General features: G+C 39.4%; 1 pseudogene; it reads left to right on the top strand.

Moving 5' to 3' along the window:
* LOC143410699 (transcription factor E2F3-like) lies at positions 1–27,170 on the top strand (annotated as a pseudogene).

Below are 27,170 nucleotides of genomic sequence, written 5' to 3'. Positions count from 1 at the left end.
ATGGCATTTTTGCAGAAATCACCAGCACTTCGACCACCCACACAGAAATCAGAGCCTCTGGGCTTGAGTAAGTCTCTGGACTCTGGACCCAAGCCCATAGTTTTAGCTCATGCATGGCTCACAAAGGACCTAGCAGAATCACCTATAGTACCTCTGCAGAACTCGAGATTGCGTTCTGCTCCCATGCAGGTCACTCAGTTGCTACCTACCCACAGCACAAGGCCATCGTCCAGCACCCCCCACTTCACCAGACACCTCAGTACTGGAAGCAGACCAACTCCACCTTGGAAAACCTTCCTCACCATTTTGTGGTGGGTGTGGCTATCAGATCAGATCGCCATCTGAGCAGGTACCTGATTTCCAATCCTCCTCCGCCCCCCCCACTGACGTTAACTCAGTACAGTGGCCACCCAACACAAGATCAGCTGTCAGTTGGACAGGAGTGCAGTGCAAACAGGATGCCACCCACCTGGTGTGAGCCTGGGGGTGAGAGGTCCTGCAGTTGGGGGCCTGATAAATAAGAGAGAAGAGACGACTAAAGTCTAGAGCATAATAGAGGGATTAGGATTTAGGAAATCTCCATGCAAGAGAGGGAGACGATACCAGGGGCTTGGGTCAGATGAGTGGTCACAAAAAAAGACCCACAAGGCGCTATTTCTCTGCTGGGACTGGTGGGCGGCACTCCCCACTTCCAGATGCTCCACACCAGGTCCAGTCTTCACACCCTGGTTACCTACACCCTCCTGAGGGCAGAGACACCTACTGGATGAGACAACCCCACCTACTGGATGAGAAGAAAAGAAACGGATCTTTAAGAGCATTATTTTTTCTCTCTCTGTCTCTCTTTTATCTTCTGTTCTACCCTTCTATCCTCTGGCTCTCACATCCCCAACAAATGTAAAACCAACAACTTTGCATGAAATAGGACTTTGAGGACTATGTCACCTGAATAATATAATTTAGAGGAATTGCATAAGCCCCCCTTTTTTTCTCTTATTTTTTTCTTTTTCCTCTCTCTTTTTTCTTTCTTTCCATTTTTTCTTTCTTCTTCCTTCACCCTCCAAATTATACTATTTTAACATCCTGTATTTTTCTAAAAACACATATGTGTATGTTTTATGTACTCTACTGTCTTCCCACGTAATTGTCTTCCCACATAATTATCTACCCCAAATTTTCTCCTATCTATTCTCCTGCTACTAACCCTCTTCACTAGATATCTCATTCACATTTCCTAACATATATTAACCCTATACCCTCACATCTTCTCCCTTCAACATTTCATTCTACGCCTGACCCCCAGTTCATTGTCCACCACCAGAAACTGTAAAGCTTTTTATGAAATTACTGATTATATTTTAAATAATAATTGAATCCAACATTTCTGGACATTAAGGCTAAACTGTAAATGTCTTAATAACAACAATATGTTCATAGGTGATGTATTGTTGATATTGGGATCTGTTAACATTATACTTCCCCACAAAGGAGAGATCTTGGAACCCTACAAAAGCACTACAAATCTATAGGGTAAAAACAATAACACACCAGATCCACAGAGCTGGAAAGGAAGACACATGAGCAACATGAAAAGACAAGGGAAGAATGTACCACAACAAATCAAGACAACACATCATTAGAAAAATTAACAACCATAGCAGAAAAAAATTACAGAGAAAGATTTCAGTATATACATAGTAAAATGTTTTGGGATGTCAAAGAAGACATAAGAGAACAATTACAGGCAGTGAAAGATCACTTCCATAATGAGCTACATAAACAAATCCAAGAAGCAAAAGAGCGCCTCAACAGGGAGATGGAGGTTCTACAAAAAAAACAAAAAAAAAAAAAAAAAAAACATACAGAAATCCTTGAAATGAAAGAAATAATAAACCAAATTAAAAATTCAAATGAAAGCATCACCATCAGAGTAGAACACTTAGAAGACATGAGACAATGAAGATCAAATAAATCATCTTGAAAAGAACATAGACCACACAGTGAAAAATGATAAGAAACCATGTGTAGAACATTCAAGAAATGTGGGTTAGCATAAAAAGACCAAATTTAAGAGTTATTGGGATAGAGAAAGGCATAGAGGTTCAAACCAAAGGAATGAACAATCTATTCAATGAGATAATATCAGAAAACTTTCCAAACAGGAAGAATGAATTGGAAATCAAAATTCAAGAAGCCTACAGGAAGCTGAATGTACAAAATCCCAACAGACCCACACCAAAGGCACATTATAATGAAAATGCCCAACATACAGAATAAGGAGAGAATTTTAAAAGCACAAGAGAAAGGAATCAGATTACATATAGGGGAAAACCAATTAGGATAGTGGCAGATTTTTCAACACAGACCCTGAAAGCTAAAAGATCCTGGAACAACATATACCAAGTCCTTAAAGATAATGGGTGCCAACCAAGAATCATGTATCCAGTAAAATTAAGCTTTAGATTTGAAGATGAAATAAAAACCTTCCATGATGAACAAAAGTTAAAAGAATTTATAGCTAGGAAACTGGCACTACAAAACATCCTTGGCAAAATATTTCATGAAGAGGAAATAAAAAACAGCAATGAATATCAGCAGAGGGAGGTAACACCTTAAAGGAAAAACTAATCAAAGGACAAAACTAATTCAAGTAAAATAACAAAAATAAACAAATATGGCTGAAATTACAAACCATATCTCAATAATAACCCTAAATGTTTATGGCTTAAACTCACCAATCAAAAGACATAGGCTAGCAGATTGGATTTAAAAAAAGACCCAACAATATGCTGCCTCTAGGAGACTCATCTGTTAGGAAAAGACATACACAAACTGAAGGTAAAAGGTTGGGAAAAATCATACCACTCACATGGACTGTGGAAGCAAACAGGGGTTTCAATACTCATCAAATAAAGTAGACTTCAAGCCAAGGTTAATCAGAAGGGAGAAAGATGGACATTACATACTGCTCAAGGGAACCATACACCAACAAGACATAACAATCATAAATATATAGGCCCCAAACAATGGTGCAGCTATGTTCATCAAACAAACTCTTCTCAAGTTCAAGAGTCAAACTGACCATAACACAATAAACTTGGGTGACTTTAAAACACCTCTCTCACCATTGGATAGATCTTCCAAACAAAAGTTGAATAAAGAAAATATAGAGCTCAATAACACAATCAATAACTTAGACTTAACTGACATATATAGAATATTTCAACCAGTATCAAGCGGATACACTTTCTTCTCAGCAACACATGGATCCTTCTCTAAAAGATACCATATACTATGCCACAAAGCAACTCAATAAAATTCTGGCAAATCAAATACAAAAACATATCAAAAAGATTGTGCACTATGATCAAGTTGGATTAATCCCAGGGATGCAAGTTTGGTTCAAAATACAGAAATCAATAAATGTAATTTATCACATCAATCGACATAAAGATAAGATATGATCATCTCAATAGATACAGAAAAGGCATTTGACAAAATACAGCATTCCTTTATGTTCAAAACACTAAAAAACCTAGGGACAACAGGAACATATCTCAACATAGTAAAGGCTATCTACGCTAAGCCTGAGGCCAACATCATTCTAAATGGAGAAAAATTGAAGGCATTCCTTCTAAAAACTGGAACAAGACAGGGATGCTCTCTTTCACCATTTCTATTCAACATAGTTCTAGAAACACTGGCCAGAGCAATTAGAGGAAAGAAATCAAAGGAATATGTATAGGAAAAAAAGAAATTAGCACTATTCGCTGATGATATGATTCTATACCTAGAAGACCAAAAAAACTCCACCAGAAAACTTCTAGAACTAGTAAATAAACTCAGCAAAGTAGCAGGATATAAAATCAACACCCATAAATCAAAGGCATTCCTGTATATCAGTGACAAATCCTATGGAAAGGAAATGAGGAAAACTACCCCATTTACAATATCCTCAAAAAAAAAATACTTTTGAATCAACTGGAAAGATCTATAGAATGAAAACTATAGATTCCTAAAGAGAGAAATCAAAGAAGACCTTAGAAAATGGAAAGATCTACCTTGCTCTTTGATAGGCAGAATTACTATTTTCAAAATGACCATACTATCAAAAGCACTATACAGATTTAATGCAATTCCAATCAAAATCCCAATGGCATTCCTCATAGAAATAGAAAATCAATCATGAAATTTATCTGGAAAAGTAAGAGACCCAGAATAGCTAAAACAATCATAAGCAGGAAGAGTGAAGCAGGTGGCATCACTATACCAGACCTTAAACTATACTACAGAGCAATAGTTTAAAAAAAAATCATGTATTGGCACCAAAATAGACTGGTAGACCAATGGTACAGAATAGAGGACACAGAGATTAACCCACAAAATTACAATTATCTTATATTAGACAAAGGTGCCAAAATATGCACTGGAGAAAAGATAGCCTCTTCAACAAACGGTGCTGGGAAAACTGAAAATCCATATGCAACAAAATGAAATTAAACCCCTATCTCTCATCATGCACAAAACTTAACTCAAAGTGGATCAGGTACCTAGGAATTAAATCAGAGGCTCTGTGTCTAGTAGAAGAAAAAGTAGCCTCTAATCTTTATCATGTGGGATTAGTCCCCAACTTCCTTAATAAGACTCCCATAGTGCAAGAATTTAAAACCAAGAATCAATAAATGGGACGGAATCAAACTAAAAAGTTTTTATCTCAGTAAAAGAAATAATCTGTAAGGTGAATAGAGAGCCCACATCCTGGGAGCAAGTCTTTACCCCTCACACATCAGATAGAGCACTAATCTCTAGGGTATATAAAGAACTCAAAAAGCTAAACACTGAAAAAAAAAACCCAAATCAACAAATGGGTCAAAGACCTGAACAGACACTTCTCAGAAGAGGATATATAATCAATCAACAAATATATGAAAAAAATGCTCATCATCTCTAGCAATCAGAGAAATGCAAATCAAAACTACTCAAAGATATCATCTCACTCCAGTCAGAATGGCAGCTATAATGAAGACAAACAACAGTAAGGGTCGGCGAGGATGTCGGGGAAAAGGTACACTCATACTTTGCTGGTGGGACTGCAAATTGGTGCAGCCAATATGGAAAGCAGTATGGAGATTCCTTGGAAATCTTGGAATGGAACCACCATTTGACCCAGCTATCCCTCTCCATGGACTATATCCAAAGGACTTAAAAACAGCATACTACAGGAACACAGCCACATCAATGTTTATATCAGCACAATTCACAATAGCTAAACTGTGGAGCCAACCTAGATGCCCTTCAGTGGATGAATGGATTTTTAAAAAATGTGGCATATGTACACAATGGAATTTTACTCAGCAATAAAAGCGAATCAAATCATGGCATTTGCAGGTAAATGGATGGCATGGGAGAAGATAATGCTAAGTGAAGTTAGCTAATCCCAAAAAGACAAATGCCAAATGTTTTATCTGATATAAGGAGGCTGACTCATGGTGGGGTAAGGAGGGGGAAACATGTGAGGAATAGATGAATTCTAGGTAGGAAAGAGGGGAGGGAGGGGGAGGAAAGGAAAGGGAGGAGGCAGGGGATTAGCAAGGATGGTGGAATGTGATGGACATCATTATCCAAAGTACATGTAGGAAGACACGAATTGGGTGTCAACCTACTTTATATATAAACAGATATGTGAAAAATTGGGGTCTGTACGTGTAATAAGAATTGTAATGCATTCATCACATCTATTCTTTTAGTTACTAAGCCATATTTGCAAATTCATTCAGTCACTCATACATTCAGTGAATGAAGGGTTTGATAAAGTAACAGCATCTAGCCTCAACGATATATGGGAATTGCCCAGGAAGCCTCAAAAGTTGCTAATGCTTGGGGCTGGCATTGGAAAAGTGCTTTCCTAGCACATGCAAGACACTGAGTTCAACAGTAAGCACCACATAAAAATAAATTAGTGAAATAAAGGTTTTGTGCCCAACTATAACTAAAAAATAAATATTTTTTAAAAATGCTAATGTTTGCAGCCAGGTTTGAGGTGCACCAGTAGAGCACTCGTCTAGCACGCAGGAGATCCTGGGTTCCTGGGTTCGATCCTCAGCACCACATAAAAAATAAAGGAGTGAAATAAAGGTATTGTGTCCAACTACAACTGAAAAATAAATATTTAAAAAATTTTTAAAAAATAAAAATGCTGATGCTTGTTTTCCACCTTCAGAGATTCTAATGTAATTGATCTGGGGTCCTATCAGGGAATTAAGAGTTAACATTTCCACAGGTGATTTATGATGTACAGACAGGGTTTAGCCACTGTCTAACAGAAAAAGAGTAGGGCTTAATTACTGATTGCATGAAGAAGGAGAGAGAAAAAAAAACAAGCTTTCAAAAACATTTATTTACTTCCTTTTGATACCATCTGAATTCAATATTTATATTATGAATGGCAGTAACAGAACTTTCTTAGTGTAGTCACCTCCTCATCAAACTCAACTCATCTTTTTACCGTTTGCAGGATATATGGAGAGATATTGATGTTTCTCAGCTTATAATAAGTTTATTTCCCAATAAACTCATCATAACTGAAAACATTTCAAGTCAAAAATGGATTTAATGCACCTAATCTACTGAACACCATAGCTTAGTAACACACTTACACTGTAAAGTGCCGTTGTTTACCATCATGATTGTGTGGCTGACTGAGAGCTGTGACTCACTGCCACTTCATAACATCATAAAAAAAGAATTATATAAGGCATAACGCTAGCTCAGAATATATTCAAATTCAAAATCTAGAGTATAGTTTCTACTGACTACATATTACTTTCACACCATAGTAGAGTGTGAAATATCATAAGTTAAACCATATTAAGTCAGGGACCATCTAGTCATACAGTCATGTAGACACTCCTGTTTTCCAACACAGTCTTCCGACTGTTTGCACACATCAATTAATAGAGCTTTCCATTACTCCTGAGACACTATTCCAACCTGAGTTTGCCTTTGCCTTTACTATTGCTTCCAACTTGGATCTCCTTCACTTCAATCATTCTCTATTCCACCAGTCCTTTATCTGTTTGATGGAGAACCAGCGATGACAGCAAGTACCTCTGGACCCCCAGTAGTAATTCCTCACTGTCTTAAACTCCAAAGCACCCGACTGTACTTCACAAAGTCTGTCTATGAAAAAGTTGTGAAAATACACACCATATGCTTCCAATTAGATTTTAAGCTCCCTGGGGGGAGAAGCTAAAAATTCCATCAATTCTATATAGTGGAAATAAAGGGGTTCAGTGTGAAGGCTCCAGAGTCATCTTGTCTGAGTTTATACTCAAACTCTGCCACTCACACACAGCGTGTGTGACTTATAGGCAGGCAATTGACCTTCTGAGCCTCAGTTTCTCTTCCTGTGAAAGCTAATAACAAGATCTTTCAAGATTTCTAGGAAAGCAAAATGGTAAATATATACAAAATGCTTAGCAAGATTGCTCCAAATGGCATCAGAAGTGATGGGGATCAGCATTTGAGGGACTAAAATATATCAAGAAAGACATTCAGAGATGAGGTTGACAGCATTTCTGTGTATAAACACTCTTGGATTTGGAAAATATTTATTATATTTTCTAATGTTACACCCTAGGACAATTCAAGTTATTACTGGGGTTTTCAATTATTCCAGACAGCTAGTCTTGCTTCCTGATAGTATGTAAATTTCCCAGCTTGGTGCCATCTCTCAGATTCTAAATTTCATTTTTGCCATGACGGCTTTTTTGAAAACTCGGATGCTCCAAGACCCCTGTGTGCTAAATGCTGTTTCTTTGTGGAATGCAACAGTTTTAATCAGGTGAAACAGTGATGGAGAGCATGTCAGATATGCATACAGGCCATGCTCATTTATGAAACATGAAATCCCGCTGTTCAGACGCCAATGAGCCAAGAGAACAACAAGCTATTTCTAGTGAGCTGATAACATTACAGTCTCCGGACCTAAAATGAGATCTATTTTAAATTTAATTCATTTTCTGAAGGATGAATAACAAGAGCCCCTTCTGTCTGCAACTGCATCTGAAGACCATATGTTGTGCAGACAGCTAAGTAAGCAAGGACGAGAACTTAGAGGGCAGGTTTCTTGGGGACTCCATGTCCCATGGCCACCATTTCTCTCAGTACAATGATCATGCTGTGTTTGAAGCCCACTTGAAGTACCAGAGACTTAACAGAGTGAATCTGTGTGGTGAGACTACAAACAAGTGCATCATCTGACCTTACGATGTATCTGCAATTTCTTTTCTTTCTTTTATCCTCATCCTCAATCTCCCTGTAGAATCCATTCATCAGCATTGAAGTGTGTCCATAACCCTCACAGCATTTTAAATTAAAAATTCCTCCTTGATACATACCTCATCCAACTGCCAGTGCACTTCCTACCTCATCTTCTGAACAACCTTGAAAAGCCTGTCTGCACTGTTTCTACTGGCTGTGTTACATGCACTCCTCAAACCATCTCAACATGGCTTCCGAATCCTCATTGTTTTAGTGCCGTGACCAAAAGACCTGCCAAGAGCAATTAGAGGAGGAAAAGTTTGTTTGGGGGCTCATGGTTTCAAAGGTCTCAGTCCATAGATGACTGACCGACTCCATTCCTTAGGGCTCAAGGTAAGGCTGAATATCATGGTAGAAGAATGTAGTGGAGGGAAGCAGGTCAAGACATCATCCCAGGAATCAGAGAGAGAGAGCCCTGCTCACCAAGGACAAAATATATACCCCAAATGCACACCCTCAAGGACCAACCTCCTCCAGGTATCCCCTACCTGCTTACAGTTACCACCCAGTTTATCCCTATCAATGTATTAATGCACTCATTAAGTTAAGGTTCCTATAACCCAATCATTTTACCTTCTTGTATTGTCTCACGCAGGAGCTTTTGGGGGACACATAATACCCTAACAATGACACTCCCCTCTAACTTTATCAGAACCACTCTTCTGAGGTCAATAGTGATTTCCAGGTAGCAAAATCCATTTCTGAGCTTCTGTGACACAACTTACCATTTTTTTCTTCTAAAAACATTGTGTTTTCAGATTTTATGATTCCTCATTTTCTAGGCTTTCCCCTGCTTACTTGACCTCTCCTTCTCCATATCCTGTTCAATGGATTTGCTTTCCTATATCAAGGCTGAACCTTGGGCCTTCTTTGATTTATAATCTTTCTTCCCAAGAAATATCAACAACATCCAAAAAGTTAATGATTAAGGACAGCTGACTAGTTCTTCACCACCAAGAGCTCCCCTCCCAGGAGCACATAGCCACGTGTCTGCTCTGCATCTTCTATCTGCATTCTCAAGACTACAGATGTCCCTTGACTTACCACAGGGTTCCATCACAATAAACCCATCATAAGTTGAAAATGCATAAAATAAAATAATTTTTAAAATGCACGTCATACACTTAATACTACCAAGCATACTAGCTTAGCCTCACTATCCAAAATATGCTCCCAACACTTACATTAAACTGTGGATAGAAAAGATAATCTAACACAGATCCTATTAGATAATTAAGTGTTGTATATCTCATTTAATTTATTAAATATGGGGCTGGGGTTGTGGCTCAGTGGTAGAACACTCGCCTAGCATGTGTGAGGCCCTGGGTTCAATCCTTAGCACCACATAAAAATAAATAAAATAAAGGTATTGTGTTGATCTTCAACTAAAAAATAAATATTAAAAAAATATTAAATATTATGCTGAAAGTGGAAAATGATATGCTTGCCTGGATATACTTTTTGCCCCATCATAAAATCAAAAAACCCTAAGCCAAAGTCAGAGATCATGTGCATTCTAAATTAACTGTCCCCTCCTTTATTTAAATGATCACTCCAGAAACCCAAGAAATACCTTTAACCTTTGCCTTGATTCTGGTCCACCCTAACATTTGCAGGTTCTCAAGCTCATATGCATACATGTAGCTTTTATGTGTATGTAAAGAAACAGTACCATGTTAGGTCTAGCTCAGTGTAATATGAGTGGTATATTATAGCAAAGTATTCTTTAGCTTATACACACAATACTGTAACGAACATACTAACTTTTGGAATTCCAGCAAAAGAGGAAATGCACAAGGTGGATGCTGAACACGTTGACAAATTGCACTTTGCTATGAGAATATATCTCATTCATATCATAGACTAGGCAAAGATTTGGATAAGGTGGTAAATTCTTCTTTTATTTCACTTATGCATTTCCTTTGCCCAATTCTTCCTCACACTGGAAAGCAGTATTAGCCATTGCAAGCATCAAAATTGACACAGCATTTAGGTACTTTCATTTGCAGGAGCTGGAATGAATTGATGGAGAGAAGCCCCTCCTTGGTGCCTGGGCAGCCTTAGTCCTAAAGAATGATGGTTAGGGTTATGGTCAAGAGATTTGCCTAGGCTGACAGAGACCTATTTGTTTCAGAACACCTTCATTTTTTTGTGAATATTTGTGGTAAGAGAAGACTTCTAAAGCAGGGTCGGCACATTTATCCTGTAAAAAAATCAAACAGTAACTATTCACTATTGTGAGTCAGACAGTGTCTATTACAACCTCTCAACTCTGCTGTTAAAAAGTAAAATAGCCCGAAATAAAAGATCTTCTCTGTGTTTCAATAAAAATTTATTTAAAAAAAAAACTCAGAACAGGGAACAAATTTAATCCCCAGGCTGAAATTTGCTAATTCTTCATCTTTTTAAAAGTACAAAAGCTCCTCACCTTGCAATAGGGCCATGTTCTGAAAAACCCATCAAAAGTTGAGTTGTAAGCCAAAAAATACATTTAATACCCTTAACCTATGAAATATCGTAGCTTAACCACGATGTGCACAGTAGAGTAGCAGTTTTTTTCCACTCTTGAAGACATGGCTGAAAGTGAGTTCCAGATGACTGCTGATGCCCAGCATTATGAGAGAGTATCATATTGTATATTACCTGCCCAGGAAAATGTCAAAATTTAAATTTTAATATATGTTTCCATTAAATGCATGACTCCCAGATTACCATAATGTCAAAAAAATCATAAATCAAACCATCATAAGTCAGGGACCATCAGAATGAGGGCAAAGTAGAGACACCTTTGCCCAAAGATAAGGGTGGTATTGCCCTCACCATCTATTTCTCATAAATAATCCTGTTCTGTTGTATACCTTATTCTATTATATATGTATACCTATCCTGTTTTGTACCTTAAAGCCTATTTCAAATCCACTTCTGAACTTTTTACCATCACCAACCTGGCCAAAACTGCATTTATTTTCCACATTTTGAAATAAACGTATAACTGACTTCTCATTTCATTATTGCTCATGTAATCTCTGCCCCCCTCCCCACCTTTGCAGCTAAGGAGATCTGATCACATTGCTTCCCTATGTTAAACTTTTATACATTCCCTGGTAACAAGTTGATGGTGGGTGACCTGTTGGCACCCAACCAGCCTCAACAAAAGCTTCCCCTCTCCTGATACCAATCCTCAAGCTCTCTTTCATGTCTTGCAATGCTCCTGTGTCCTTCCTTCATGAATGCCACCTCTTCTCCTCTCCTGACTGTGGCTCTTCTTCAGCCAGTAAATACTTGGGTCTTCCCCACTAAGAGAATTTCCTGGTCTTCCCTAACAAGTCTTGGCCTGACCCCATGCTCTCACCAAAGCCTGCATCATTTTAGTTTCTAATCACAGTGATAAGAACATAAGACAAAGAAAATCACTCAACTCATGACCAGGAAAGAGAAAGAGAGAGAGAGAGAGAGAGAGAGAGAGAGAGAGAGAGAGAGAGAGAGAGAGAGAGCACAAGAGCGCAAGGGACTGGGTCCCACAGTCACCTTTGAAGGCATACCTCCCACTGTCTTCTAAAGATCCACAGCGCCTCTCAGTATGTCACCCTCGGCACAATTCCTTTAACTCATGGACCTTTGGGGGACTCTTATCTAAACCATATCTCTACCTAAGGTTCTGGCTGCCTTCAAGAATAGGTTGGTTTTCTGGTTCAATTTCTTTGATTGTTGCTGTTGTTTTATGCACGGCTTGCCCTCTGCTTAGCTTAAGAACAGAAACAGAAAACAGTTCAAGCTCCTAGAGGTTTCTCCTTTAACCCCCCAAATCACATTCTTTGTTGTGGGTTGAGTTGTATTCATCCAAAGATAAGATATATTGAAGTCCTAATCCCCAGGACTCTGTACCTCGGAATGTGATACTGCGTGGAGATCCAGACTTTATGGAGGTAATTAAATTAAAATGGGGTCATTAGAGTGTGTCCTGATCCAATATGACAGCTGTCTTTATAAAAGAGGTAAATTTGGACACAGAGAGACACAAAGACACATATGGAGAGAAAATTATGTGTGGATGGGGGTTGAGAATGGAATACAAGGACTGTCTGAGGCCACCAGAGGCCAGGAGACATTCCAGAGCAGATTCACCTTCAGAGTCTTCAGAAGGAACCAATCTTGAAGTTATAGGCTGAATTGGGCACCCACCCCCCAAAATCCGTATGTTGAAGTCTTAATTCCTAGGACCTCAGGATGTGAGTGTTATGGTTGAAATATGAGGCATTCCCTAAAAGCTCACACGTGACATAATGCAAGACTTTTCAGAGGTGAAATGATTAGATTGAGATGTATAACTTAATCAGAGGATGAATCTACTGGTATGAATTCACTGGGGAGTAACTGTGGGCAGGTGGGGTGTACTTAGAGGAAGTAGATCCCTGGGAATGTGCTTTTGGGGTTTATTTTTTGTCAGCTTCCTGGCCATAATTCCCTGGGCTGCTTCCCTCGGCCACGCCTTCCACCATAATGTTCTGCCTTACCTTGAACTCAGAGCAATGGAATTGGTGACCGTGAACTGAAACTCTGGAACATGAGCCAAGATAAACTTTCCCTCCTATATACTGTTCTTGTCAGGTGTTTTTGTTGTGGTAACAAATAAAACACTGACTGAATTTGGAAATAAAGCCTTTAAAGAGGGAATTAAATTAAAATATGTTCACTATGGTAGGTCTTAATCGAATCATACTGGAGTCCTTACAAGGAAAGTAAGACACATGAGAGGCACTAAGTGTTCAGAATAAGTGTCCTGTGAAGACACAGGGAGAAGGCGGCCATCTGCAAGCCAAGGAGAGACACCAAACCTGCCAATACCTTAATCTCAGACTCCAATTTCCAGAATGTGAGAAATAAATTTCTCTGTTGTTTAAGGCCCCCAGACTGTGGTATTTTAGTATGATAACTTCAGGACACGAATACATTTTCCCTCAGCTCGATTTTTGCATATATTGCTTAATAATTGTATTAAACATGCATATTCCTGTAAACGATATGTAACACTGCTTTGCATGAAGCAAGAAAGGGGTTGCCCCATGTTGGAGTTTTATAATAGCAGAGACTGGAAATGTGTGTAGTCAACTAAGTAGAGAACAGTTCACTAATAAGTCTATAAAGAAGTCTAGGATGGGAGGTGGGTACTGCTTAATAATAGAGCACACATTTAGCATGTATGAGACCCTGCACTGAATCCCCAGCATAGAAGAAGAAGGAGGAGGAGGAGGAGGAGGAGGAGGAGGAGGAGGAGGAGGAGAAGGAGAAGGAGGAGAAGAAGAAAAAGTAGTGGGAGGAGATAGTTGAAAGGTAAGTGAAGCAAGATTCAGATGTGTGGGGAGTTTGAACTTGGTCCTGTAGCAAAAGGACTGTTGAAGTTTACCTGTAAGGTAGCATACCTACCTCTGGAAAGTGTCTGAGGAGAGGACAGTTACTGTATTTAGGGAATGACAAAAAGCCCATTTCTATAATAGGATGAGGTTGAACTACATCCTTTCTGAGACCTCATGCTCTGCATAAACAGGCCATCTTTAAAAGGCATGAGTGTATTAAGAGGAATGAAGGAAAGGCACAGTGGATAGTGTTGGAACATAAAAGTTCCAGACTTGAGCTCAACCCCTATCCATGCCATGTACTGTGTCATTTTCTCAGCCTCAGCTGAGAAACTGTAAAACAGGGAGGGTTACTATAAAGACACATGTTGTCTTTAGCAGCCTTAGGTGGAGTCTCTGTGCATTGCTGCTCTGTGATGAATATTCATCAATTTTATAGTCATTGAAAGGTCAGAAGCAGCAGTTTAGTGAAGATGATCTGACAAGACTTTTGATGAGACATCTAACACCAGCCATCTATATAGTGCTTTGATTCCAAAGTGCTTCCAATTTGACATCCGGTTTAATTTAGTGTTTAATACCATGAGTTAGGAATGCTTCTAGAACTTTAAGTTCATCAGAAATAGACAAACTTAACCAGACAGGGTGGTGCACGCCTGTAATCCCAGCAATGCCAGAGATTGTGGCACGAGGACTGTAAATTTGAGGCCAGCCTAAACAACTTAGTGAGACCTTGTCTCAAAATAAAAATAAAAAAGGCTGCGGATGTAGCTCAGTGGTAGAGTGTTCCTGGGTTCGATTTCCAGTACTGGAAAAAAAGAAAAAAGAAAAGAAAGAAATAGACTCATTGGTGAGGAAAGAATAGTGCACCATTAAAATTCTTCAAAGACCAAGCCATTTTGGATTGCTTTGTTCCTGAAGATCCTTCATAGCTGGCAAGGCAGACCATAAACCAAGTTGTCCAATACACTACATTTGTCATCCTGCTCCAGGAGAAAAATCCCCAGGAGGTGATGCGTAGTCCTGGCCCTTCCCATCACTGGACAAACTGCTTTTCCACATCTGGAAACACAGAAAGAATCAAGCCCTCAAAACTCACTAGAATGAGTTGCACAAATGAAAACTATTGTAGTCAGCTTTGTATGCTCAGAGCCACATCAGGGCTTAGCTAAGTACTTGTTTGAAACACAGTATGGCCCCCTAAGAACATGGGCTTTGGATCAGGTAGGCTCAAGGTTACATCTCAGAGCAAGTCACTACTAGCAAAGAGCCTTTCAGCAATGACCTCGTCTCTGTGTTCTTTACTTTCCTTCTTCAAGAACTGAGCCACCAAACTGGCAAAGCTGGTGAAGATTGGTAGGTGCTGAATCTCAAGTCTCAAGTCTCTGACTTTGGACAATTTGTCTTAAAATACTTTCTTCTGAGTACTGGTGTCAGATCCACGTGGAATTTGAAGGTTAACATGCAGATTCAGAGTTCTGAACAAAGCAACTGAATGAGGCATACAGAGATAAGCCTCTTTAGTCTGCATTTTTAACAGGCTTGGGGTGTGTGTGGATATTTGGAAGTGTTCAGTGCAGGGACTTAGGATCTATTTGAAAGGCAATCTAGCCCTACTAAACCATTTCACCTGGTGTTTGTGCTGCATGGGGAATTTGGGGTAAGAAGATTCTGCCTAGAGGAAATGACAATAGCGCTGTTGGGTGCTTGCAACACAATGAACACTGTTCCAAAACTCAGTGCCTCTGGCTTCTCTGTGCCTGGAAGCCTCTATGACCACCTTCCACAGCTCCCTGAGAGTCAGACAGGCATCAGGAAGTCAGAGACTTTTTGCTCCTGGCCTGCAGCAGACTGTCACTTAAATACAACTGTGCAGGCTACCTGCATTGGTAATATTCTCTCCTCATTTCCAAAAATCTCAGCCAGCCAAGGTGTCTATGCAAAGCACAGACAGCCCTAAATCCCTTGTTCACAAGCATAAAAGCAAGCATCATTCTTAAAATTTCCTTGAAGTGACAAAATTTCCTTGTGACATTTTTTTAACGACAGTAATGAGTACAGGGAGAAAAAAATCTAACTTTGATAGGAGGATAAGATTTTAATCCTGCCCTTTTGAATAACAGCCACTTTAAAAGTTTTTGTTGCATAACAGTGAAGTTAATTTCAATGTTATTTCTCTTCCCTCTTGAAATAGCTAATAAACTATTTCTGAAGCTTCCAAGAAGGCTATTAGAGGATTTTCCAATATCTCTGCAAAAGGGTGAACTACTCTGGAAGCAGGTAGATTGTGACTTCCATCTATCTAGATGTACACACCGCTAAGCATGAGTATCTATATAGGATCACTTGCTCAGACTTCAGAGTAAATGGATCATATTTTAGTAACTCCCAAATCTGATGTCGCAAGATCACAAAAGTTTTCCTATTCATTTGCAAAAGGTGGGAGCCAGTGGCATTTGGTGGTTGTCCAGGATGGGGGATGTTTGCTGGTAATTCTGGCAAGGTGACCCAATTTTTTAAAAAACAGTATATTTCAAGAACTTAAAGGAGATATGTTAGTGACTGTTGGAAGCAGTGTTCAAGGAAGGTTAGCAGGCTCAGTGTGAGTTTGAATCAGAGGGGCCAGATGAAGGCAGGCAGGCAGGGCTGAGGCTGTGAAAATGTTCTTACCCCCTATACAATGTCTTAAGGTCTCCCCCATTCTCAAAAACTAAGGATGATACCCCCTTACAACACTTGTAAACAAGTGATGCCAAAGCCTTACTTGATTTCTAGCAGGGGGTACAGGTAAGGGTCAAGAGGGTAGGAGAAATTAAAGACCTTCAAGATAACTAGTCCCCTGTTGCAAAAAAATGTAAACTGAAGATGAAAAATATATTTACACTTGTTACTAAAACAGAGGGACCTGTCCTAAGAAATTTCAAAAGTGTTTGCCACTATGAAGATATTATTGATGCCCTTCACATTTAGAACATTGTCTACACCAAGTGTCTCAACAGTCATACCTGCCCCTTGAATGGAGTAAAAATTATATGATTGTATTCTGGCCTCCATTTCACACAGCAATAATTCCCAAGCGGACTGTATAGGTAAGCATGACCATCTTATTCCCTTTGCCAGTGGAATTAGCTTAGAAATGTGGAAGTGAATCAACTCTGGCCAATAAGATTGAAAAGCAAGTCTTTGGGGAACCCTCTGGGAATGATTTCCTCCATCAAAATAGAGAATAGAGAAAAACAAAGAAGTCTCTGTCTGTCCTAGACACTGTCCCGTGTAGTTGGAATTGCTGTAGCCACTCTGAGATCATAAGGGGGATACCACAACACCAAAGCAATGAAAATGGAAAAGTTGTCCAGCTGCAGAGTCAGACAACCTTAGAGCTACCCTATCTCAAGTCTCGTTAAGTTACATAATAAAATTTCCCTATTGCTTGAAGCAAATTTAATTTGAGGTATTATTTCTTGCAGCTTAAAGTATACCAACTAATGCAAACTCAAACATTCACAGGTGGATGGTTGTGCTATTCATTGAGTTTGTTCTCCTTGAAACAACACACATGCAACAGCCAACACCAAGTGGGAGCTACATAAAAGGACAGAATAACATCTCTGCATAAGAACCTCTTTACCCAATCTTACCAAATTGAATAAAAACTAGGCACAGTGATGGACATTTCATACCAAAGATTTCTTTTTCTTTTTCTTTTTTTGTACCAGGAATTGAACTCAGGGACACTTGACCACTAAGCTACATCCCCAGCCCTATTTTATTTATAGACAAGGTCTCACTGAGTTACTAAGCATCTCACCGTTGCTGAGGCTCGCTTTGAACTCTCAATCCTCCTGCCTCAGTCTCCCAAGCTACTGGGATTACAGGTGTGCACCACTGCACTTGGCCCAAAGATTTCTTTTATCATTTATTAATAATTTTGATTATTATGCTATCATTTTGATGGCAATAAATTGCCTAAGAAATGCTGAGAACTCTTCTAATTAATCATGGAGTGTGATACCTTTCACTTGAATGCTTTTTGTGAAATACACTCACCAACGTTCAGGTGAATGATTTTCCCAGCTTTCTAGTCCAAGAAAATTAACACAGAGACCACACAGCTAGTAAATAGCAGACACAGAAGCAGAATCTCCATCATGTCCAGGACTCTTCTCACTCACACTTACGCCACTGTAATACTGCCATTAATGGTATATAACTGTTTTTAAAAGTGGAGTAAAAATTATATACTTCCTTTGGTCTAAACCTTATTACTTAGAGCAGGAACTGAAAAATCTCAGGCTCCACCTTGGAACTGTTTAATTTGAAGCTGCATTTGAACAAGACTCCTGAGATTCCAGTGCACATTAAAGGGTGAGAAAGATGCAGCCCTCCAAAAGAAATGAAGATGGTAGGAATTGCTTAATGTGAATCAAAGTGAACTCTAGAAAGACCATGGAAGTGACACCAAGTGTCTGCTGGAAGCCACCATAGGCTGTCTGGGCAGTGTTTCTACTAATTTAGTGGTGAGTCTTCTGGCAAGGGTCAATCCAGCATTTGCATTCCAAATAACAGCAGATCATCTCGGTTTAAACACTAGTACTTCGGCTGAGAAGCACACTTCTGGCTATAAACACAAAATAAATCAAAAGAAAATTAAATTCAACACCTGAACCCAACAACCTGAATCCTGGAGCCAGGCCAGCCAAGCCCAGTTTCAGGCAGTCAACCCCTGGTGGACAAGCAGAGCAGCTTGGGGAACATGCAAGTCAGGCTGTCTGATCTGGTCTAAGCCACTGAGTTTGGAGTGAGAAGCTGACTGATAGACCAGCTGAACCTTATTCTGCCAGAACTGCTCGCTGCACACGGACCTCATAACAATAGGGTAAAAAATGTACATATCGATTATTTTTTTATGTGTGTGGTATTGGAGATTGAACCCAGGGTTACTCTACCACTTTACTACATCAGCCCTTTTTATTTTTTATTTTGATACAGGGGCTTGCTAAATTATCCACGGTGGGCTCTAACTTGCAATTTTCCTGCTTCAGCCTCTTGCATTATTAGGATGACAGGCAGGTGTCATGGTTCCTGTTAAGAATTATAAAAATGGCAAAGGTGGGGCTGGGGATGTGGCTCAAGTGGTAGTGCACTCGCCTGGCATGCGTGCGGCCCGGGTTCGATCCTCAGCACCACATACAAAGATGTTGTGTCTACTGAAAACTAAAAAATAAATATAAAAAAAATGGCAAAAGGACAATATTTTAATAAATAAAAAGATTATTCTCCTATGAACCTCAAGAGAGGTAACTGAATAATTACTAGGAAAATAATTTTTAATTTATTAATAATATTGATTTTTATATTATATAATAGCATTTATATATATTAACCATAAATGATTAGAAATGAGAGGAAAGGTTAATATACTATATTCACAAGAGCAACAAATATGGACTACTTGGGAATTTCAAGATTAGTACAAAATGCAAGTGAGGTTAATTAGCCAAATGTAGTGGCAGGCTGGGCCCTTGATGGTAATACTCACTATGTCACTTCTCAAATTGTCCTGTAATATATAACTCCAATAAAAATGGCAAAGGATTTTGGATAAATTGATAATACTGGAGTTCTTGCCAAAAAATATGAAAATATACATGAATAAAATCCAAGGAAGGAAATCACCTGAAACGTATTAAAGTATGTATTTTTAATACATTAATGTATTGTATATAATTCCATATCTTTTATCTTACAATGTACTACTATGTTACATTATATAAATAAATATGTTAATATATTTTATATAAAATGTAAGCTACAAAAATTTAAACTGTAGGATGATGACAAATAGATCAATAGAGCAGAATAATCGGACAGACTTCACGTGAAGCTCAGTTTCCTCATCTAAAATACAGGAAGTGATTACAGGACCTACTTGAATGAGCTGTTATGAGGATTTAAAGAAGCATACAAGTGCTCATCATGGTGCCTAAGTAACAAAGCTCACCAAGAAAAAACCCTTGAGGACTATAGTTCTCCAAGGCACCGTCTGATATGGAAGGAAGAGCCAAAACCCACTTCGTGGAAGTGCTCTGGCACAGATGGTACGTAAAAATTCAGAGAACAGAGGAGTCCAAGTTCACTAGGAAGGCTGAGGTCCTCCCCAACTGTCTTCTCTCACTGTCTCCAGGCTCAAAAAATGGGCCACAGGGAAAAAAATGGATGAAAATAAATAGAAACTTGAACATATAGTTCAAAAGGGAGGTTGGGTAAGAAACATGAATAAGCTAAACTAGGACACGTCATGTTGATTTTGAGTATAATTTCCAACAAGAGACATAATAAAAGAGATAGAAGGAATACATGATCCACAGTGATAAAAAGAACATTAAAAAAGTAGGCAAAGAAACCACTCTAGAGAAAAACATAACCCAAAGAATCCAAATGCACTAAACTATAGAATATAAATTCAATAAAAGTGTAATTGAGAGTCAAGATAAAACAAAGAAATAAATAAAAATAGAGAGTAAGAAACAATAAACCGAGGGTCAGAGCAATGTTATTTGGGATCAAATTTGATTTTTTTAGAAAGAGCAAAAAATATAATACATAATATTAAATATTAAGATAATGGCATGGAATGAGAATGTGAGGTATTCTCAATGAATGGAAGTGATGAGGAAATTGAATTACAGAGTGGTTAATATTGAATTATTAATATTAACTAGATCAATATGATTAATATAGTTCTCCTATAATGAAGAACTCAGGCATTGGGAAACAAAAGCATTTGGAGAAAATGAAAAAAACCAGAATCTGAAGATTAGACACATATAGCTGTATGAGGAATAAGTGACAGAAAATTATTGGCATCAAAATATAAACTTATTAAATCGTTTAAGGATAAAAATGGAATCTTCAAACCTACTAACAAGAAATAATTGGGAGCAGAAGGAAAAAATAAGGCTAGTTTCAGAGTTATTACAGCTACATTCCACATGCCAAATGACTAAGGAGCAATACCTATGAAGTAATGAGGGAAATAAAGCGTGAACCAAGAATATCTACTTAAGTTCATTATCAAGTCTAAAGTAAAGAACTCCATAATCTACTGTTCTTAAGCCACTGCAGAGTGGAAAAAACAAATTTCCCTGGTCATCTCTCTGGTTTCTAAAATCTTTCTTCCTGAAAATGAAAGAAATGTATTAGGATCTAAAGTTTCGTGTTGTGAAACTTGCTTCAGATTTACTTCATCTCCTCTTTCTTCAGTTGGATGAAAGTTGATATGTTTTATTAAAATATAAAAACTTTAGGAGAATTTTATGCCACCTAAGATTTGGCAGGATTATTACTTGAACAGGAATTTTTAATTAGCAAATGCAAAGCAAATTCAACACAGAACACACACACACACACACACACACACACACACACACACACACACACATACACACACACACACACAAATGTTGTATAAAACTAAGAGCTAGAAACTCACTAGATTGCACATGCTCCAGTCTATAATTAGATATTTTGTTTGTCAAGATAAATGAGAGTACAATTATTCCCCTGACATATCTGAAGGGCACTGGTTCTAAGACCACGTAACACCTCCCCCCAAAAGATACCAAAATATGTGCATGCTCAAGTCCTCTATATAAAATGGTACAGTACCAGCATACAGCCTATCTACATCCTTCCATATACTTTAAATCACCTCTAGATTACTTGCAGTACCTAATGCATTGCAAACCTTACGTAAATAGTTGTCACACTCTATCACATAGGGAATAATGACAAGAAAAAAATGTCTGTACATATTCAGTACATTTTTTTGGAATATTTTTGACCCATGGTTTGTTGAATCCAGATGCAGAAACCACACAGAGAGAGGTCTGGCTGGTGTATCTTATAGTAGGTGTGTATCTTCTCTCTACTTTTCCTTGAGTTAATGGCTTGCAACCAGGATTGTGTATTAGAATCACGAGTAGAGATTTTGGTTTTGCTAGGGATGGGTTCTTTCCAGTGATATTTTATCCAGTGTCCAGAAATTTATTTCTCCCATACCTGCACACAACTGCTAGTTCTTGCAGGGTCTTAAATGTTCTTAATTTGTAGGTGGCCAGGAGAAGGCAACACAGAAATATATGGCCCTGTTTTCTTTTCTTCCTTTAAAAAAGGGGGGAATAATAGGGTAACAAATGAGAATGGCTATGCTGTATCTTCACTAAATGATTTCAGTTCTTTGGAAATGCACCTAAATTATTCCTTGGCATCCTTTGGATGGGAGGAGATATCTTTGGGAGCGTGAAAGCGCAGGGCCACCCCTTTGTAGGGAGATGCAGAATTTTTTCCAAAGGAAATGTTTTTCATCATCTTTAAAAAGAGATCAATCCTGGGATAAGAAAGGAAGACTTCCTTAAAGGTGACTTCCTTCTCTCTTTGGAGAATTAATATTGGAACTTCTTAGCAGGGAAGGAGAAAATAGAAAATCAACCCAGATTCGGGCCACCTGGATTTGGATCCCATTTGCCGGGTGGATGCCCTGGAGTGAGTCACTGAATCTTCCAGGGCTTCAATTTCTTCTTCTGTCAAATGGGGATCATAATAGCACATTTCATAGCTTTTTTTTTTTTTTTTTTGGTACAGAGGCTCAGAATAATACTCATAAAATTCTTAGAATTGTGTCATCATAGGCACCCAATGTAAGCTGATGATTTCATTACATGAAGCAAGAGGAGAATTTTCCTCTGAATTTTCTCCTTAGAATTTTTCTTAAAATTCTCCTTCGATGTGGCCTGGATGAATCTAGAGAATTACTTTAGGTCATGCCTTTTGGTAAAGCCACCAGTGGAGTTCCAGTCCTGCTTTCTACTTGGCATCATTAGGAGGGAATTACCAGGGGGTGGCAGTGGGCCGCCTGGTTAATTCACAGCTATGACCTCACAGTTCTCAGCAGCAGCAGACTTCTCAGTGTGACAGCACTAGGCTGTGTCCAGCATCCCATCTGAAACAGCCAGGGTGCCCTTTCAGGGGGCTTGGTTTCCTGTTATCAAGGCAGTGAGGGCTCCTCTTCTCCAAAGGAGGATTTTTTTAAATATTTTTTTTAGGTGGACACAATATCTTTATTTTATTTTTATGTGATGTTGAGGATGGAAACCAGCACCCCGCGTATGCCAGGTGAGCGTGCTACCGCTTGAGCCACATCCCCAGCCCTCCAAAGGAAGATTTTAAAAGGAAACCTCAACAAAGCCATGAGGCCTCAATATTTGAATTATTCCAATACCTGTATCTTGAGACAACAGGTGTTCCAGCTGGGGTACCAGTGACTAACAGCAGGTACATAACACCTGGTCTGTGCCAGGGCCTGGGATCCACCCTCCCCAGCCCACCCATCCTGCATCACAGCTGTGGAGGTATGAATCGCTGACAGACCAGATGCCAGGAGCACTTCCCTGCCTTAGATTCATCCCCGAGGACAATCACAGCAGTAGGACAAATAACACCGTGCAGAGGCGGGGTGATCATTCATTCCTGGAGCTTGGGCATCCCCTCCAGCCAGCGCTAAAATGATAAAACAACAACAGAAAGAGCCTCCTCCTGTCGGTCAAGCCCCGGTAACCTTTGCCACTGTCTCCTGCTTCCTTTTCCTGTTAGGTAAAGAAAGGAAGTAGGTCACACCTTCTGAGTTTGTACCTGGAAGCAGCAAGGGAACTGAAAGAAATCCCTGGGACCAGTTCCCTTAGGATCATGATGGGAAGCTCAGGAGGTCTGAGGACCTGTTTCAAGACAGGAGCAAGTCGGGTCCAGCATGGGGCGGCCCTGAGGTGAGGTGTCCAGCATATGGGAGGGCGGGGGCCCTGCAGGCCTCCACAATCCTGTGCTTCCCCAGCCCCAGTTCACCTGGTCTTTAGTGCAGAGGAAACAGGAAAAGCCAGCCTTGCTGAGCAGTGGGAGAGAGAATTCTACCACTTAATCTCCTGGTGATTTAGGGTTCACAAGTGTCCCAGCATTTCATGAAAACCTTTTGTTTGCTTATTCTATATCTTTAAACTATTTTAATACAATAATTTAAAGAATAAATCACACAAACAACCAAATGGTCTATATAACAAATTTTAACACAATTTAACAAATGTTTTGAAGATCGGCAAAACCTGAATCTGTTGTTCAGTTCACTTGCTTTGCTGCAGACCTCAGAACAGAACAGGGGTCTCAGAGTAGGACCACAGAGACCCAGAAGTATCATGGGCACTGAAGGCCATTGAATCTAGGAAGCATATTTTTGCCTGAGGATATGTGGGCCCAACATTGCAGATCTTTGTTCTTTCAGATGGAGTTCTATGCTGTATCATTATGCAGTTATGAAAAATAACCACTAAGGATCCAACCTGTGACCAGCTTCATTACCACCTGCTCAATGAACTGTGAATACTAATCACAAAGAAAAAAGAAAATCAAATGAAAGTGGAGTCACATAGTTTTCCAAGATTGGCACTTAGTGAAATGAATAAAAAACCAGAACTTTGCATTCAAAGAAAGAATATCAGTATGACCACCTCTAGGAAAAAACTCTCTTTTTTTAATTAAAAAATATTATGGCCAACATGGTGTATTCATCTGTAATCCCAGTGACTCTGGAGGCTGGTGTACAAGGATCTCAATCAAGTTCAAAGTCAGCCTGGGCACCTTGGTAACACCCTGTCTCAAAATAAAAAATAATAATAATAATTTAAATGGCCTAGGGTTGTAGGCTTCTGGCAAAGTGCTTGCCTAGCATGTGAAACAGCCTGGGTTCAATTCCCAGTATCACAAAAAATCTTTTTCTGGGACTCCAAGGAGTTTGTTGAAACACACAAACAACAAATTGAGACTGGAATCTGCTGCAGCCCCTTTTCCCTTTGCTACTATGGGCAGGGTAAAATATACATTTCTTTTGTTGTTTACAACATCAACCAATAAAGATTCATTGGAGGAACCCCATATATTGAAGATTCGTAAGAAGAGGCATATATATTCTTCCAAGTCACACAGTGGTTTGAATTTTTTCCATGTGTCTGTTTGTCATATTTCATGATGGCTGTGTTCGAGGCAATTAGACAGAAGATTTCCTTAACGCTCACTATGTTAGCTTATGTTACATATCAAAATATTCAAAAAATTAGTGGCCTTAAAGACCAAACTGTTATAGTTGTGAAAGTTCCTCCAAAAACAACACTTGAAGTGCCTGATTCAATAGAGGTAAGGAGCCGGCATCTGATCCCTCTACAGAGGGATCTCTGTGGGGCCTGGTGCTCAAGAACCAGTGACTCTGGTTGGCGTCTGCCCTTGCTGAGCACTTGACGGTTCCTTCCCGTTTATTTTGCTTAACCCTAAATTTAAAAACATTTTTAACAGTTCACTGTTTGTTCAATATCCAAAAAGTCTATTTTCAACCTACTGGGACATTTAACTAGAGCTGTCAGGTGCCTTGTCCCTTCCTGCTTTCTTGTTCACAGTTGACTCTCTACTGGTTCTGATCAGTTAGAACCACTTGGGAAATTCAACATCGATTCCCCTGTGTGTGGGCCCCCACCATGAACAGAGATACCCGTGTTTTCAAGTATCTCCATAACCTAGCACATTTTAAGATTTTTAAAAAAATTATTCATAGTTTTAAAGAACTTAAACATGACTTTGGGGAAATGAAAAGACTTAAGAAAGTAGGGAGTATACTTTTCTGATTGCTTTTGGATATTCTTTGATAATATAGACCTAAACTATAACCTATAAGACAGAGATTGCACAGAAGATAGAAAGAGACTGTGGTCTAAGTGCCAGATGGTGCCTGGCTGTGGATTTGTGAGCCGTGCACCCTCTGTGTTGGCTGTTGGCTCCTGAACTCTGCCGCTGGTACATGAAAACAGTCACAAACGACTAGAACCATCTTGATTAAGTTCCAGTAAAATCTTATTTGCATGGCCAGTCAGGGGTTGGAATTCGGCCTTCAGGCTGTAGCCCTCTGGCCCTGCTCTAGCAGTTGGCAATTGTCCCTGGAGCTGAAGACCCAAAAGGAAGAATGAATGTTACCCTCACAGTCCACTTATAGATGAAAATGGCTAAGGTTTTCATTTTTAAAGGAGCTTCTGGGTTGAACTTCTCCCACTTCTGTTCCCAGAGCCTACAAATACATTTGGCAAGTACCCAAGGACCCATTGAGGTTTACTTGTGTCCAGAAGAGACTGAAACCCACAGTCCAATGAAAGCAAACAACCAAGACCACAATGGGAATATCCCTAAACCCACTTAAAAAGGTAAACACCCCTTTTGTCTTTTGGAAACAATGTTAAGAATGAAGGTAACTAGAAGGATCCTGTGTCAGAACTTCTCCTGATACTAAGGGAGTAGTTTAAGTCAGGCTGTTTACAGTTTAAAATAATGATTTTGGGCACATGGCTCCTCCTCTGCTACCAGAGTCCCTTAGGCTTCTGTCATCAGCAGAAACCATTTCCTCAGTGCTTTGGGGGCTGCTGAAGTGAAGACTGAGGTCGTGCCACTCTTGGAGGAGGGCATCAGCTACACCTGGCCATGCACCTTTGAACCCTGTACAGAGACTGAGGGACGTGAAAATGTGTGGACAGAAGAGGCTTGGCTGTCGAGTTTTTGGATATGGGGGGAAAATAAACCTAACTTCTCCTTCCACCTCTGTGGCTAAGACAAAGTTTTTTACATTTTCTACCCTACCGTCTCCTAATATAGCAGCAAAAATAGGAGTGATTTCAGTGAATTGGTCTGATTTAATACTGAGCATATACACTGCACCCGAGCTGGTAAAACAAAAGACCACCCTTTTCACCACTGAGATTCCAAATGGATGTGTCTTATTCTATGCAATATTTCTAATAAGCTGATGGTTCAAAAAAGAAGTTAAAATTAGTGAATTCCTACTAGGGAGCCGACTTTTAACTCTGTATGTTTCGTTTTTCTCAAAACAATGAGTAGGTACTGGAGAGAAGTCTTTGAACTCATTAGCCTCCAGTCTTTGAAGCTGCTGGGTTCTTGTTTTCTGACAGTGGGTGTTTGAAAGGATGATTTAGGCTAGGACATACTCTTCCATGCCTGTTAGCATAAAAGGTGATCTGTACCAGAAAGCCATCTTGGGGCGAGCAGACCAACGGTGACCTACTCATTCTTCTAGAAAAAATGAATTTGATTTCTCTCCTAACTCTTTGTTTACACCAATTGTTTCCCTTTCAGACTTAGCTTCAAATAACTCAGGACATAGCGACTGCTCGGTTTCTATGGCGAACCTCTCTCCCTTGGCCTCCCCTGCCAACCTCTTACAGCAGACTGAGGACCAAATCCCTTCCAACCTGGAAGGACCCTTTGTGAACTTGCTGCCCCCCACTGCTCCAGGAGGACTACCTGCTGAGCCTGGGCAAGAAAGAAGGCATCAGCGATCTCTTTGATGCTTATGATTTAGAAAAGCTCCCACTAGTGGAAGACTTCATGTGTAGTTGA

This window comes from Callospermophilus lateralis, chromosome 11 (assembly GCF_048772815.1).
Source record: "Callospermophilus lateralis isolate mCalLat2 chromosome 11, mCalLat2.hap1, whole genome shotgun sequence".
NCBI lineage: Eukaryota > Metazoa > Chordata > Mammalia > Rodentia > Sciuridae > Callospermophilus > Callospermophilus lateralis.
The sequence above is the reverse complement of the archived record's forward strand: the minus strand, read 5'-3'. Positions and strand labels throughout refer to the sequence as shown.